This window comes from Pinus tabuliformis, chromosome 7, assembly GCF_031772625.1.
Source record: "Pinus tabuliformis cultivar Carrire ecotype Pingquan chromosome 7, CPIR1, whole genome shotgun sequence".
NCBI lineage: Eukaryota > Viridiplantae > Streptophyta > Pinopsida > Pinales > Pinaceae > Pinus > Pinus tabuliformis.
The window spans coordinates 737,872,295-737,886,711 of NC_142293.1; the positions used below are offsets into that span (position 1 = coordinate 737,872,295).

The 14,417-nt window shown below is 38.2% G+C and overlaps 1 protein-coding gene across 3 annotated transcripts in view; it reads left to right on the forward strand.

The window, feature by feature from the left end:
* Positions 1–14,417, forward strand: part of LOC149249638 (beta-carotene isomerase D27) — a 241,774-nt gene that overhangs the window by 21,810 nt on the left and 205,547 nt on the right. The window lies entirely within an intron of this gene.

Genomic DNA, 14,417 nt, shown 5'->3' on the forward strand with positions numbered 1-14,417 from the left:
ATATATTGATGATCTTCTTGTATTTAGTAAGGATGTAAATACTCATAAGCTACATTTGGAAAAATTCTATGAAATGGTGTACAAGCATGTTTTAGTTCTATCTGACTCAGAAGAAAAGTTTCAAATGGAAAAAGTCAGAATAGACTATTTAGGATTGCATATTGAACAGGGTCACATAGAGCTTCAACCCCATATCCTTCTTCATCTTCTGAAATTTCCGGATATTTTCCTTGAGGTAAAGATGCTTCAAAGATTTTTGGGTTGCTTGAATTACATCTGTTAGTTCTATGAAAGGCAATCTGAAGATACTAAGATTTTGCAGAAAAGGCTGAAGAAAGAAAAAGCTGAATGGTCTAATGAGATGACTATGGCAGTAAGGAACATAAAAAGCAAAATCAGAGAGCTTCCCAAGTTAAGACTGCCTGACACCGATCTCCCATTTATTTTTGAAACAGATGCATCTAATCATACATGGGCTGCAGTGTTATTACAGAAACATGGAAGGAAAGAACTTGTTTGTGCATATGCCTCTGGTACTTTTGATGACACAAAAGCTAAGTATCCATCTTCCCACAAAGAGATACTTGCTGTCAAAAGAGGAATTCAAAGATTCAGATTGTTTTTAAAAAGTGTCAGATTTTTAGTTAGAATTGATCTGAAACATATGAAAGGTATTTTGTCCAACAAGAAATTGTTGGAACGAGGAAATGCCAGGGTTCTAAGATGGGCACTCTGGCTAGAAGGTTTTGATTTCGATATTGTCTATAAATTAGGTGCAGAAAATTATTTAGCAGACATGTTGACAAGAGAAGGAGCTCCAGAAATCAAAGACATCAAGATGTTCAGACCCCTGTACAAAGGAGAAAGTTCTTCAAGTAAAAGTCCAGTCCAGTCTAGTGTCTGTCAGTCCAGAAACTGTTCAGTATTAGTCTGTAGTCAGTGTAAATATGAATTCTATTGGGATTGTTTTATTTTAAGAGTCAAGTCATTACTAGTAGAAGTCATCCAAATGATTTTGCAGATTTGGTTTGATTCATAGTCTGGTATGACAGCCTATAGTAGTGAGTTACCTTATAGAGATAGACCTTGGCGTGTCTATTATTCACTGTCGAGAGAACCAGTTCCCATCTATTTTGGTTTTGTCCAACATGCTGATTGGACATGGCAAGATTATTTCTCTATTCACCATAGGGCTAGAATACATGGTTATTTCAGAGTCATTGCATATGCGACACAGTTAGATAGTACTAATAGCTGGTGGAGTCCTTGGTTTAAGTTGTTCATGTTTAAGTATATGCCTAGAGGTGAGCAGATTTGTCATTTTAATTTCCAGGAAACCATTAGCACTTTAATTTGGGAAATCCATATTGCTGCACGACACGACTACACTATAGAGTTTGAATTTCTTCATACTGGTACAGAAGTAGTCTTACAGGATAGACATCAAGATGAACCATCATTCAGTTTGAAAGTTAGCTTCCATGGAGAAATTTCTATAGATGCCAGGCAGAGCAGTAAATGTATTCCATTTTCCATTTTATTGTTGTTCTCTGGAAGAAGCACCTCCATGGCTTGATGATGCCTTGCCTCATGATATATTTGCTCCCGACATAGAACAATTACTAGAGATGGATGAAGCTGACAGAGAATATGTTGCTGCTGAAGAATTGCAATATAATAGTGATTGATGTATATGATCACTCATTCGATATCATGTACATTTTAGTTTTCGTGGGTTTTTCTTTAAAATATCCACTTTGTAATTATTATGAGCTGATGTCCTAGATTCCGGCCGTCTTGTTCATAGATCATATAATCTTGCTTTTTAGGTAGTGTCGGATTCGATCCCCACCATATGGCTCTGCCTTCAAGGGACGAGATAGTTAGACCTCCGTGATGCAAGCAGTTCGAGAAATTTCTCGCAGATGCAGAGCAGGGAGCTCAGACCCAGACTAGACTCAAACACACAAATCATTCAAGAACTCCGAATGCCCCTCCGTCTAACAATGCTAGTATTTATAATATCCTAGCAAGTTAACCGGTTAAAACTTTTACTGGAAATCTGTAACAGATGGAATCTACTTTCGGCATGAATATCACGCAGGAAATCATGTCCGAAGGACAATCAGTAATGCGTACTTAAAAGACTCGGACAAATGGAATCTACTTTCGGCATGAATATCATGCATGAAATCATATGTGTACTTAAAAGATTCGGGCAAGTGGGTACTACCACCTGTTATCTCGTCCCTTAAAGGTAGAGCCATATGGGGACTGAATCTGACACTACCTAAAAAGCAAGATTATATGATCTATAGACAAGACGGCCGGAATCTAGGACATCGGCTCATAATAATTACAAAGTGGATATTTTAAAGAAAACCCACGAAAACTAAAATGTACATGATATCGAATGAGTGATCATATACATCAATCACTATTATATTGCCATTCTTCTGCAGCAGCATATTCTCTGTCAGCTTCATCCATCTCTAGTAATTGTTCTATGTCAGGAGCAAATATATCATGAGGCAAGGCATCATCAAGCCATGGAGGTGCTTCTTCCAAGAAACAACAATAAAATGGAAAATGGAATACATTTACTGGTCTCTGCCTGGGATCTGTAGAAATTTCTCCATGGAAGCTGACTTTCAAACTGAATGATGGTTCATCTTGCTGTCTATCCTGTAAGACTACTTCTGTATCAGTATGAAGAAATTCAAACTCTACAGTGTAGTCGTGTCGTGCAGCAATATGGATTTCCCAAATTAAAGTGCTAATGGTTTCCTGGAAATTAAAATGACAAATCTGCTCACCTCTAGGCATATACTTAAACATGAACAACTTAAACCAAGGACTCCACCAGCTATTAGCACTATCTAACTGTGTCGCATATGCAATGACTCTGACATAACCATGTATTCTGGCCCTTTGGTGGATAGAGAAATAATCTTGCCATGTCCAATCAGTATGTTGGACAAAACCAAAATAGATGGGAACTGGTTCTCTAGACAGTGAATAATAGACATGCCAAGGCCTATCTCTATAAGGTAACTCACTATTATAGGCTGTCATACCAGACTCTGAATCAAACCAAATCTGCAAAATCATTTGGATGACTTCTACTGGTAATGACTTGACTCTTAAAATAAAACAATCCCAACAGAATTCATATTTACACTGACTACAGACTAATACTGAACAGTTTCTGGACTGACAGACACTAGACTGGACTGGACTTTTTCTTGAAGAACGTTCTTCTTTGTACAGGGGTCTGAACATCTTGATGTCTTTGATTTCTGGAGCTCTTTCTCTTGTCAACATGTCCGCTAAATAATTTTCTGCACCTGATTTATAGACAATATCGAAATCAAAACCTTCTAGCCAGAGAGCCCATCTTAGAACCCTGGCATTTCCTTGTTCCAACAATTTCTTGTTGGACAAAATACCTTTCATATGTTTCAAATCAGTTCTAACTAAAAATCTGACACTTTTTAAGAACAATCTGAATCTTTGAATTCCTCTTTTGACAGCAAGTATCTCTTTGTGGGAAGATGGATACTTAGCTTCTGTGTCATCAAAAGTACCAGAGGCATATGCACAAACAAGTTCTTTCCTTCCATGTTTTTGTAATAACACTGCAACCCATGTATGATCAGATGCATCTGTTTCAAGAATAAATGGGAGATCGGTGTCAGGCAGTCTTAACTTGGGAAGCTCTCTGATTTTTCTTTTTATGTTCCTTACTGCCATAGTCATCTCATTAGACCATTCAGCTTTTTCTTTCTTCAGCCTTTTCTGCAAAATCTTAGTATCTTCAGATTGCTTTTCATAGAACTGACGGATGTAATTCAAGCAACCCAAAAATCTCTGAAGCATCTTTACCTCAAGGAAAATATCCGGAAATTTCAGAAGATGAAGAAGGATATGGGGTTGAAGCTCTATGTGACTCTGTTCAATATGCAATCCTAAATAGTCTATTTTGACTTTTCCAATTTGAAACTTTTCTTCTGAGTAAGAGAGAACTAAACCATGCTTGTACACCATTTCATAGAATTTTTCCAAATGTAGCTTATGAGTATTTACATCCTTACTAAATACAAGAAGATCATCAATATATACAATCACATACTCTACCTCTCCAAAAATATCTTCCATCTGATTTTGGAATTCAGAAGGAGCATTCTTCAAACCAAATGGCATTACTGTCCATTGGTATTGGCCATGTGGAATATCTGTCATCTGGAATTATACCAATTTGCCAGAAACCACTTTTAAGATCAAATTTGCTAAAAACATTAGCATTGGCGATTTTAGCAAGCAACAATTCTTTATTGGGAAGAGGATACCTGATAGGCATTAGAGCCTCATTCAAAGCTTTGTAATTAATTACCAACCTCTTCTTTCCACGTTTCTGCTCACTATGTTTGTTGACATAAAAGGCCGAACATGCCCATGGGCTTTTGCAAGGCTCAATTAGGTTTTGTTCAAGCAACTGCTGAATCTCCTGTTTGCACAAAGCCTGTTCAGTAGGTGACATATGATTAGCACTTGCTTTCTGTGGTTTAGGAACATACCCTTCTTTATAAGGTAATGCTACAAAATATTTCTCTCTGGTCCAGAAAGCGTCTGGCCTGCTTGCTGTGCAATCGTGGTGCAGCTTATCTGAGATTGCTTGTAATGTCTTTTGGCCATGTATTTCTGCATTCTTGACAATCTTTTGAATTTTGGTAAGATCTTGCATGGTATCCTGTAGATTGTCTTCTTCACTGGGCTTGACCTTAAACTAGTAATCATTTTTTGCAGGAATCATAATCGGTCCTTCAAAAGTAGTAAATGTGACTGAGTTTTTGCCAAAGGTGACTGGAAGGAATCTCTTCAAAAAATCTTGTCCCAATAGGACATCTGATCCTGTATCAAAATTGTACAAAGTAACATATGTTTGTACATGATTCAAATAAACTGAAAAATCAGGAGATATATGGTTAATCTCCATTAACTCTTTATTCACGCCTCTGAAGGACAATTTAGTAGGCTGCCAATAATAAGAAGGAATTGCGCCAAATTTGCAGCAACTACACATAGCTCCAGAATCAATTTGTGCATCTAAAGAGTATTCCTTTAAATTTGGCAATTTTATTTTCAAAGGAATTACCACTTTATCCCCTATTCCCATAATATTTACCAAATCTACTTCCTTAGATTTCATGGGCATTTCTTCTGGAATATCCTTCATCAGAATTCTTGTCAATTTGGAATTAGCATCATTATAATCAGAAATAAGATTTTGAAGTTTCGCTGATAATTGCAATATTTCTGATCTTGTTAGTTTAATAGATGATTCCAAACTGCTAATTTTCTTTTTGAGAATATTGATTTCATCCATACCTGTAACTTGAGAAGCTTCTGTAATATGCAATGGTTTGAACATTGAATCAAATTCTCTTTCAATTAAATCCTCATCATCAATTATTCTTTTGGAAGGTAATTGTTTTTCTAAACTTTCTAGCTTTTCCTTTAGTCTTTGTTTAGCTGTTAACTGAGACGGTTCAAGCTGTGCGAGCTGTGTCTTGACCTCATCAATCTGATTCTGCAAATTCTCTGTTTTGTTGAAGTAAAACATTTTAATATCAGTAATAAAAGTTTCATCAAAGTCAGAAGAATCAGATTCCAAACTTATTCTTCTGATATTAGGTAAATCATCATTATCTGAAGTAGAAGAGTCACTGGAAATTTCAAAATATTCGCCATCTGAGTGGGAAATGACGTCCCAATCTTCTGGATTATGAACTGTAGTAAAAACATCCATAATCTTCAACTGTTTCTTATTCTTTTTCTCTTTGCAAGTATTAGCATAATGGCCTTCTTTACCACATATAAAACATGTTACCTTTTTAGAAGCCTTAGCTCTTTTTTCTGAATACTATCCTCTTCTTTTTGGAAAATTTAGAAGGATAATATTTTCTCTTAGGAGTATACTTATCTGTCTTGCATGAGCATGACACTTTTGACACCTTCTTTTTAGTTTTGCTACTACATCCAAAATCATAAGTTTCTGCAAAATTATTACACAACTTTGTACTGAAATGCATCTGCTTCTTAAAATTCTTTTTAGCTTTTTCTGATGCACATTCTCTTTGCAAAACAAAAACTATCATCAAATGTATTGCAACAAATGAAGAATTTTCAATTTTTACTTTGTTGGTCTCAATATACTGATTAATCAAATCTGGAATTTTCCCTAGCATTGAAGCTATGTAATACCTCAAATAAGCAACATTGTGAGGATCTGCGGCTTGATAAAGAAGTTTTTGCATAACACAATAATAATCATGCAGATAATCTATGTTACACAGTCTTTGAGATAAAAAGAGTTGACCATGATGTACTGAATTTTCTGGTACTACCCCCACAAACTCATGTTTTAAGGCATCAAAGATAGCTTTCAGGGGATCTGTTGGATGTTCAATGATATTGTGCATTTCTTCTTCAGACAACTTATCCCACCATTGTTTTAAAATACCAGTAAAAGACCAAACAATTTGTGTGACTATATCAGACCATGATGCTTTAGTTTCAGCTTTTTGTTGTAGTGCCCAAGCATGGACATTGTGCAAAACTGTTATAACTTCTTCACTTTCCATGCAATCAACATTTACCAAAAGTGTATTGCCAAATCCTTTAGCTGATGGATTTTCAAATTTGGCAGGGACACTTTCCAAATTGTCTCTATGTCTAGAAAAAGAACTATCTGCAAATGCTTCATGTGCAAAAGTATCATTGTCACCTTTCATTCCTTTATGTTTGAATGTAAATGTATCATCTCTATCTCTTTTAGAACTAGTATCTCCTTGAGTGGGTTCTCCAGGAGTTTTGGTAGTATGAGAGGTAACACCAGACATGGCCAAAATTTGTGGAGCAGATGGTTGGCCATTTTCTACAAGGGTTTTAAGACTGACATAACCTTTTGGTAATCGCAAGCTTTCAATAGTAGGAAAAGTGGTTAGCCTATCTCTCATCAAATCTGTTTTTTCTCTGGCTAACATTATTCCTTTTTGCACCTTCTCAATTTTAGTAGTATCTATGTTATCAATGCTTTTGAACAAAATACTTCTAAGAACATCTTTTGGATCATCTGAACTGGGAGAAAACTTTAATTTTGAGCTAGAAAGATCTACTTCTCTATAATGAGGTGGAGAAGTAGGTTGCGGTAATGCATCTCTTAAATGTTCAAGGGACCTGGAAATAATTCCCATGTTGGAATTGATATCATTCAATTTCTGTGTATGCTCATTCTGTATTCCCAAACATTCATTATAACCATTGTGCATTTTCTTTATATGTTCTTTAATTTCTAGCACATCTTTGGCTATGTCATCTATGTTTTGCAACATACAAACAATCTGATAGTTTGTATAATTATGCATTTTCTCTGTTTCACTCTGCTCTGCATCTGACATGTTTTTCATCTGTATCCATTGGAAATCTGACTTTAGAGTGCCATTCTTGAAAGTTCTTCTAGAGTTTGCAGGCTCGAAATATCTTTCATTAATCTTTGTTGTTAGATCATATTGAGCTCTGGGAAGACTAAAGGTTTTGACATCAGGCAATACTGTTTCATGCTTTTGTTCTTCTAGTTGGAAACTGGAAGATGGATCCGATACACAGAATTGGCAATCATTAGATTTATGGGACAGGGGTTTCTTTTGGTTTCTTTTGGGAACAGAATATGTGGGTGGAACTGGAACTGACAAAGGAGTAGGAGAAGGCATAACTGGAAGAGGTATTACTGCTTTTGTACTGTCTCTACTTCCTAAAAATGAAGATCTGTCTAAGATAGTCATAGATCTGACACGCCGGGGGCCTGTGCATTTGAGACCAGAAGAACCATCAGAATGTTTGACAATAGACAATTGTCTAGGTTCTTTTGATGTTTGTATTTGAGGATATTTTTGTGATAATGGAATGTAAGTACTATTCCATTCATCAGGTAGAGTGCATTCTGCAAATCCTATTTGTAAGGGAGCAGTATTACCGAGACCAACTATTACTCCTCCTTTCAAAGCTCTTGAATACAATTTTGGATTGAGTGGAGGCATTGTGCTGGAAACAAACCGAAGACAAATAGAAGAATGCAGCTGAGCGATTAAAGTTTGTGGGGCGACATTGAAACCATTGAACTGAATATAGGCATTCAGAAACTCATTTATATATGGGTCATTCAAAGAAACTTGATATCTGGGAATTACAGAAGACCAGACAGGACCGTTATTAAGAGGACTCTGAAAACCTCTCAACAATGCATGATTAAAATCATTAATTCTGGTATCCATGACACAAGTTAGGCAAGAAGTATTTAATCCTGGTCTGACAAGAGGATTAATCCCGAATTGAATCATGCCTATATGAATATATTTGAACCCATGTTCTAAACCCCATTCAATATCTTCTCTTTTAATTAAAGGAATCTGGTAGACTTTCTGATCAGTAGAAATAGGAATATTTACAGAAGTAAAGCGAAATAACTGAGTTGTTCTAAACTGAAAAGCAGGGATCTTATATAACTTGTCTACTTCTATCTCTAGCAAAGTCCAATTTGGCTGTGGCTCAAATTCTTGAACTAAAACTTTTTCATCATATAATTTTTCTTCAGAAGTTTTGTTCATATACTTATTCAGAAAAGACCATCTCTTTTTCTTAGCAATTTTCCTATCCTCGGGTGTTTTAAGAACAAATTCATTCAAAGAACCAACCATTGAGATTAAATATAAGTATGCACCTGAATAGAGGAGAAAAAGTCTTTGTGCTCCAGGAAAGAAAACACGGCAGTCCGTTGCCTCAAATGCTCTCAAGCAAAGCCTTATCGCGCCAGATCCGACGGCTGTCGCTTAATCGCAACTTCGCATTCGCAATCGAACTTCAGTTGGTTCTGATAACTCATAAAGAGTTCTGCCGATGCAATAAAGGATATGGACCGTTGATCTTTCAGCTTCAATGGTTCCTGTGTATTCTCGCCATTTTGATAGAATCTCTGTGCTTTAAACACAGTTCTCTGCCCACCTGCGTTCACATGCGACATGCATATATACAACGGTAATTTGATATCATAGGGTCGCCATCGATCCTACAGGAATCGATGGTTGACCAAACCTGCACACGGAAACATTCAAGCTATCCACATGAAAAACACATAAACGCACAGTTTCAACATAAACACACATATATTATATTAACACAACACGATTACAATTTCTAAGGCATCTTAGCCTTAGCAACAGTTCTCCTCTCAACTACATCTTGTCTATCTATTGCCCTATATCCCTCTTGAACACGCAGGTTCGTATATATAATAAGTGTTGGATCGGATCACAGAAGGATCTGATCAATTTCTCCATGATTTCCTCTTACAAAAGCCCTAAAGCTCTTGGTACATGCATGCATGGCAGATTACAATAATAACAAGTCTTCGAGAGACTTGCCCATTCCATCTTTAAATCTGTTTTAAAATAGATTTTTTCCTGTTTTTCTCCCCTGGTCCACGTCTTCCTCTTCGCTCCGCTTTGGATTCCTCCCTTTGACAAAGGGTGCTGGATGCTCCCGCATCAGACTCCCGAGGCACACAAATTTATGACCTTCTAGTCATATGTTTCTGCTTGTCCTTAGCAATTCTACCCACCGATATTTCACTTCCTCAGTGGAACTGCCTTCATGGTCTTCTGTGAGCTGCAACCAAGCCTCTGCAATAGCAAGTCCTCCCTGCTGCCACTTACCTCACCAAGCTCTCCTCTGGACTTGGTCTTTTGGCAAGCTCTATGGTTCTCTCCTCGAACCTCTTGCTGACTAACAATTCTACCCAACACTTCTTTTGCTATAATTGTTATCTTTAAGACAACTCTACCCACAATCGCAACTGTGGAGCTGCCTCAACAACTTCTACCCAACCGCAGTTGGAAGTTGTTTTCAGCTTCTCTTGAGCACTCCTTGCTCTTAGGCTGTTGCTGCAATCTTCTCACCTTTATTTGTTGTTCTCTCTGTGACAATAAGACCATAACTTTCCAGCTCTATCAACTGTACCTCCTTCTCCTCTGCTTGCACTCCTTCTTCCTTCTCTTAGGAAATTCTTCAATCTTCCTTTGCACGCAGAATCTTCGTCTGCTCTGATACCAAATGATGGAAATGAGATTTTGGGGGTTAATCAAAATCTCTTTCCCTAAACAAATCAATCTTGAGGCTTGTGGGTTATGGCCCACAAAGCTTATCGGAAGTGTTCATAAGGCTTTAAGCCTTTAAACCGTGGACTTATACTTCATTGGAGCTATTACACTATCGGGTCTTTTTCACCATCGAAGGCTTTAAACTATCGGAAGCATTACATATAGGCGTTCGAGCCTTAAACCCCGTAACCCATTTAACTATCGGAACATAAGAATACCCGGGAAACCATAGGAATTCCGCCCTGAACACATACACGGACTTGAAACATTATTAGCCCGATTTCACAATTCATCGGCGGGTCCATACTCCGAACCTCCCGATCGCCAATCGACGCATCTCTGATCTCCTCCAGACTCTGACTACCCGATCGCCGATTAGTTTATCGGCGATATCGCCATCGGCGTATCGGCCTTTCGCTGTTCCACTGTCCAAGTCCTTTGGCCTCCCCGAAATGCGATCGCCGATTGCATCTGGGTCATTGGCGGGTCCGTACTCCGAACCTCCCGATCGCCGATCGACGCATCTCTGATCTCCTCCAGACTCCGACTACCCGATCGCCGATTAGTTTATCGGTGATATCGCCATCGGCGTATTGGCCCTTCGCTGTTCCGCTATCCAAGTCCTTTGGCCTCCCCGATATGCGATCGTCGATTGCATCTGGGCCGTCGATCTGATGCCAGATCCGACGGCTCTCACTTAATCGCAACTTCGCATTCGCAATCGAACTTCGATCGGTTCTGATAACTCATAAAGAGTTTTGCCAATGCAATAAAGGATCTGGACTGTTGATCTTTCAGCTTCAACGGTTCTTGTGTATTCTCGCCATTTTGATGGAATCTCTGCGCTTTAAACACAGTTCTCTGCCCACCTGCGTTCACACGCGACATGCATATATACAACGGTAATTTGATATCATAGGGTCGCCATCGATCCTACAGGAATCGATGGTTGACCAAACCTGCACGCGGAAACATTCAAGCTATCCACATGACAAACACATAAACGCACAGTTTCAACATAAACACACATATATTATATTAACACAACACGATTACAATTTCTAAGGCATTTCAGCCTTAGCAGCAGTTCTCCTCTCGACTACATCTTGTCTATCTACTGTCCTATATCCCTCTTGAACGTGCAGGTTCGTATATATAAGAAGTGTTGGATCGAATCACGGAAGGATCCGATCAATTTCTCCATGATTTCCTCTTACAAAAGCTCTAAAGCTTTCGGTACATGCATGCATGGCAGATTACAATAATAACAAGTCTTCGAGAGACTTATCCATTCCATCTTCAAATCTGTTTTAAAATAAATTTTTTCCTATTTTGCTCCCCTGGTCCACGTCTTCCTCTTCGCTCTGCTTTAGATTCCTCCCTTTGACTAAGGGTGTTGGATGCTCCTGTATCAGAGTAGAGGGTCCCTCAGATGTCTATTTCAACCAACTTATGTTGGAGGTAAAATTTTAATGAGGCTTGGGGCCTTCCTATACTAAAATGCATAGATGAAATACAAATTGTGTTAATTCTCCAAATTAAACTAATGCTACATGCAAATGCTTTAAAGAGAAATAGCTGGCAAAATTTGAGAGGCTAGAATGTAAATAAGCTCATATGTGTTTGCACCATTGAATGGAAAATAAAGAAGTAAAATGGAATAGATTGCTCTAAGCTACAATTGTTTCAAATAAATGATAGTGCTCCAATAGTTTCCATGACATATAACATAAATTGACCAAGTAGTGAAGCATATATTTGAAGAAATTATGAAACAATTAAAACGTGCCAAAATATGAAATGTTTACACATAAGATGAGATTTTCTCAAGTTTACAATTTATAAGTTTATGCATGTGGGAATTGAAATACAAGATTAGTAAAAATTTGCATGTGGAGTGAAATGTGTTGATTTTAAGCATGCACAATATGAAATTAAAAATTAGAAAGTTAAAAAAAACTAGAAGCAAGATTAGGCCACCCACAAGATTCGCTGATTTCGTTCCATTTGAATCAGCCTAGTTTGCATGGCACTCATTTCTCTAGCATGCTCAACTCTCATTTATTTAATAATTTGAGTTAATTCCTTATTTGAGTCATGCTCTACCTCCTTTTATCTTTTTTCCTTTAGCTCTGACCAGAGTTCTATCAAACCCAGGAATTTTTGATTTACCAGATGTTATTTTATCATTTTCTAACTCTCAGGCTATAGCTTGAGCAGAAGCTAAATTAGTTGGTTTAGCACGCCTTATTTCATAAAATGTATCAACAACAAATGCTTCAAGGTACTATTCTAATAAGGATTTGTTAGGAGGTTTATAGTCCCAAGTCATTAAAACAGTGCGAAACACGCATATGGATTTCCAATGAATGAATTACATGAGCAGAATGAAGCTCAATAATAATACAGAGATATTTACAGTAATAGAAACATCAAGTTTCTATTAGGAAATAGAAACAACCAGTTTCATCTAAGAAACTGCTAAAAAGATAAAAATAACAACAGCTAATAAGAATGAGCATTAAACACTAAATAGTATTATTCTAATACCCTCCCTTAATGCTCAATCTATTTACAACACCAATAGACCCTCTGAATTTTACAAACTTATCAGGACCAAGAGGCTTGGTGAAGATGTCTGCGGGCTGCTCCGTTGTGGGAACATATCGCAACTGAACAGATCCGTCTTCAACAAGCTGGCGAATGTAGTGGCAATGGGTTTCCACATGCTTTGTTCGTTCATGAAAGACTGGATTCTTGGCAAGTTTGAGCACTCCCTGATTATCACAAAATAAGGGAGTAGGACCTGTCTGGGAAACATGCATATCCGCAAGCATACGTCGAAGCCAAACTGCCTCACAAGATGCCTTAACTGCTCCCCGATACTCTGCTTCTGTTGAGGAGAGAGCCACTGCCTGCTGCTTCTTACTAGTCCGGGTGACAACACCGGATCCTAGACTAAACACATACCCAGTTGTAGATTTACGGTCATCAACCGAACCGGCCCAGTTAGAATCTGTGTAACCACTGAGTATAGGATCAGAACTTCGAGTGTATAGGAGTCCATAATCAGGAGTGCCACGCACATATCGAAGCACATGCTTTGCTGCTATCCAATGATTAGCCTTAGGAGCTGACATGAAGCGGGAAATGTAGCTCACTGCAAAACTAATGTCAGGTCTAGTGGCAGTAAGATAGATGAGGCTGCCCACTAATTGCATGAATAAAGTTTCATCCACAAGGGGGGAGGATGACTGAACTGAAAGTTTGAGCCCTGGTTCCATAGGAGTCGTGGCCGGTTTACAATCCTGCATGCTGAATCTGTCCACAAGATTTTTTGCATACTTGGACTGAGAGAGAGATGTTGTTCTCAGTCTGCCAGACTTCAACCCCCAGACAGTAATGAAGAAGTCCCAAGTCTGTCATATCAAAGGTGCTGCATAAGTCTTGTTTGATCCCATGGATCAAATGTGCAGAGCTGCCAGTTATGATAAGGTCATCCACATAGACAACCACAAACAAAATATCATCACCAGTATGCTTGATATACAGGTTTGCATCAGATGGGCTCCGCTGAAAGCCATGATCTGTCAGGTACTGATCAATTTTGATGTACCAAGCCCAAGGAGCTTGTTTTAATCCATAGAGTGCTTTAGCTAATCTACACACTTTCTGTTCTTGACCGGCAACCTTGAATCCTGGAGGCTGCGTCATGTAGACTTATTTCTGTAAGTCACCATTTAGGAAAGCACTCTTTACATCCATCTGATGAACTTTCCAATTGAACTGAGCTGCTAGGGCAAGACAAGCCGTATGGTACTCATCTTGGCTATAGGAGCAAAAGTCTCCTCATAGTCGATGCCTTCCTTCTGTGAGAACCCTCGAGCCACAAGACGAGCTTTATATTTGTCTAGAGTTCCGTCAGCTTTGTATTTCACTTTATACACCCATTTGCAGCTGATGGGCTTTTTCCCTGCAGGAAGATCAGAAAGGGTCCACTGTGATTCTTCTGAAGACTCTGGAATTCAACTTCCATAGCCTGTTCCCACTCAAATGTACCCTTAGCCTCTGAATAGGTTTGAGGCTCAGAAATACTGTGTAGGTTAGCCATAAGAGCAATATTTACTGTAGACTACTGTTTGCTCTTATGTCTAGAAGTTCTACCTTCAAGGAGCTCATCATCCCGGATATCACCAATGGTTT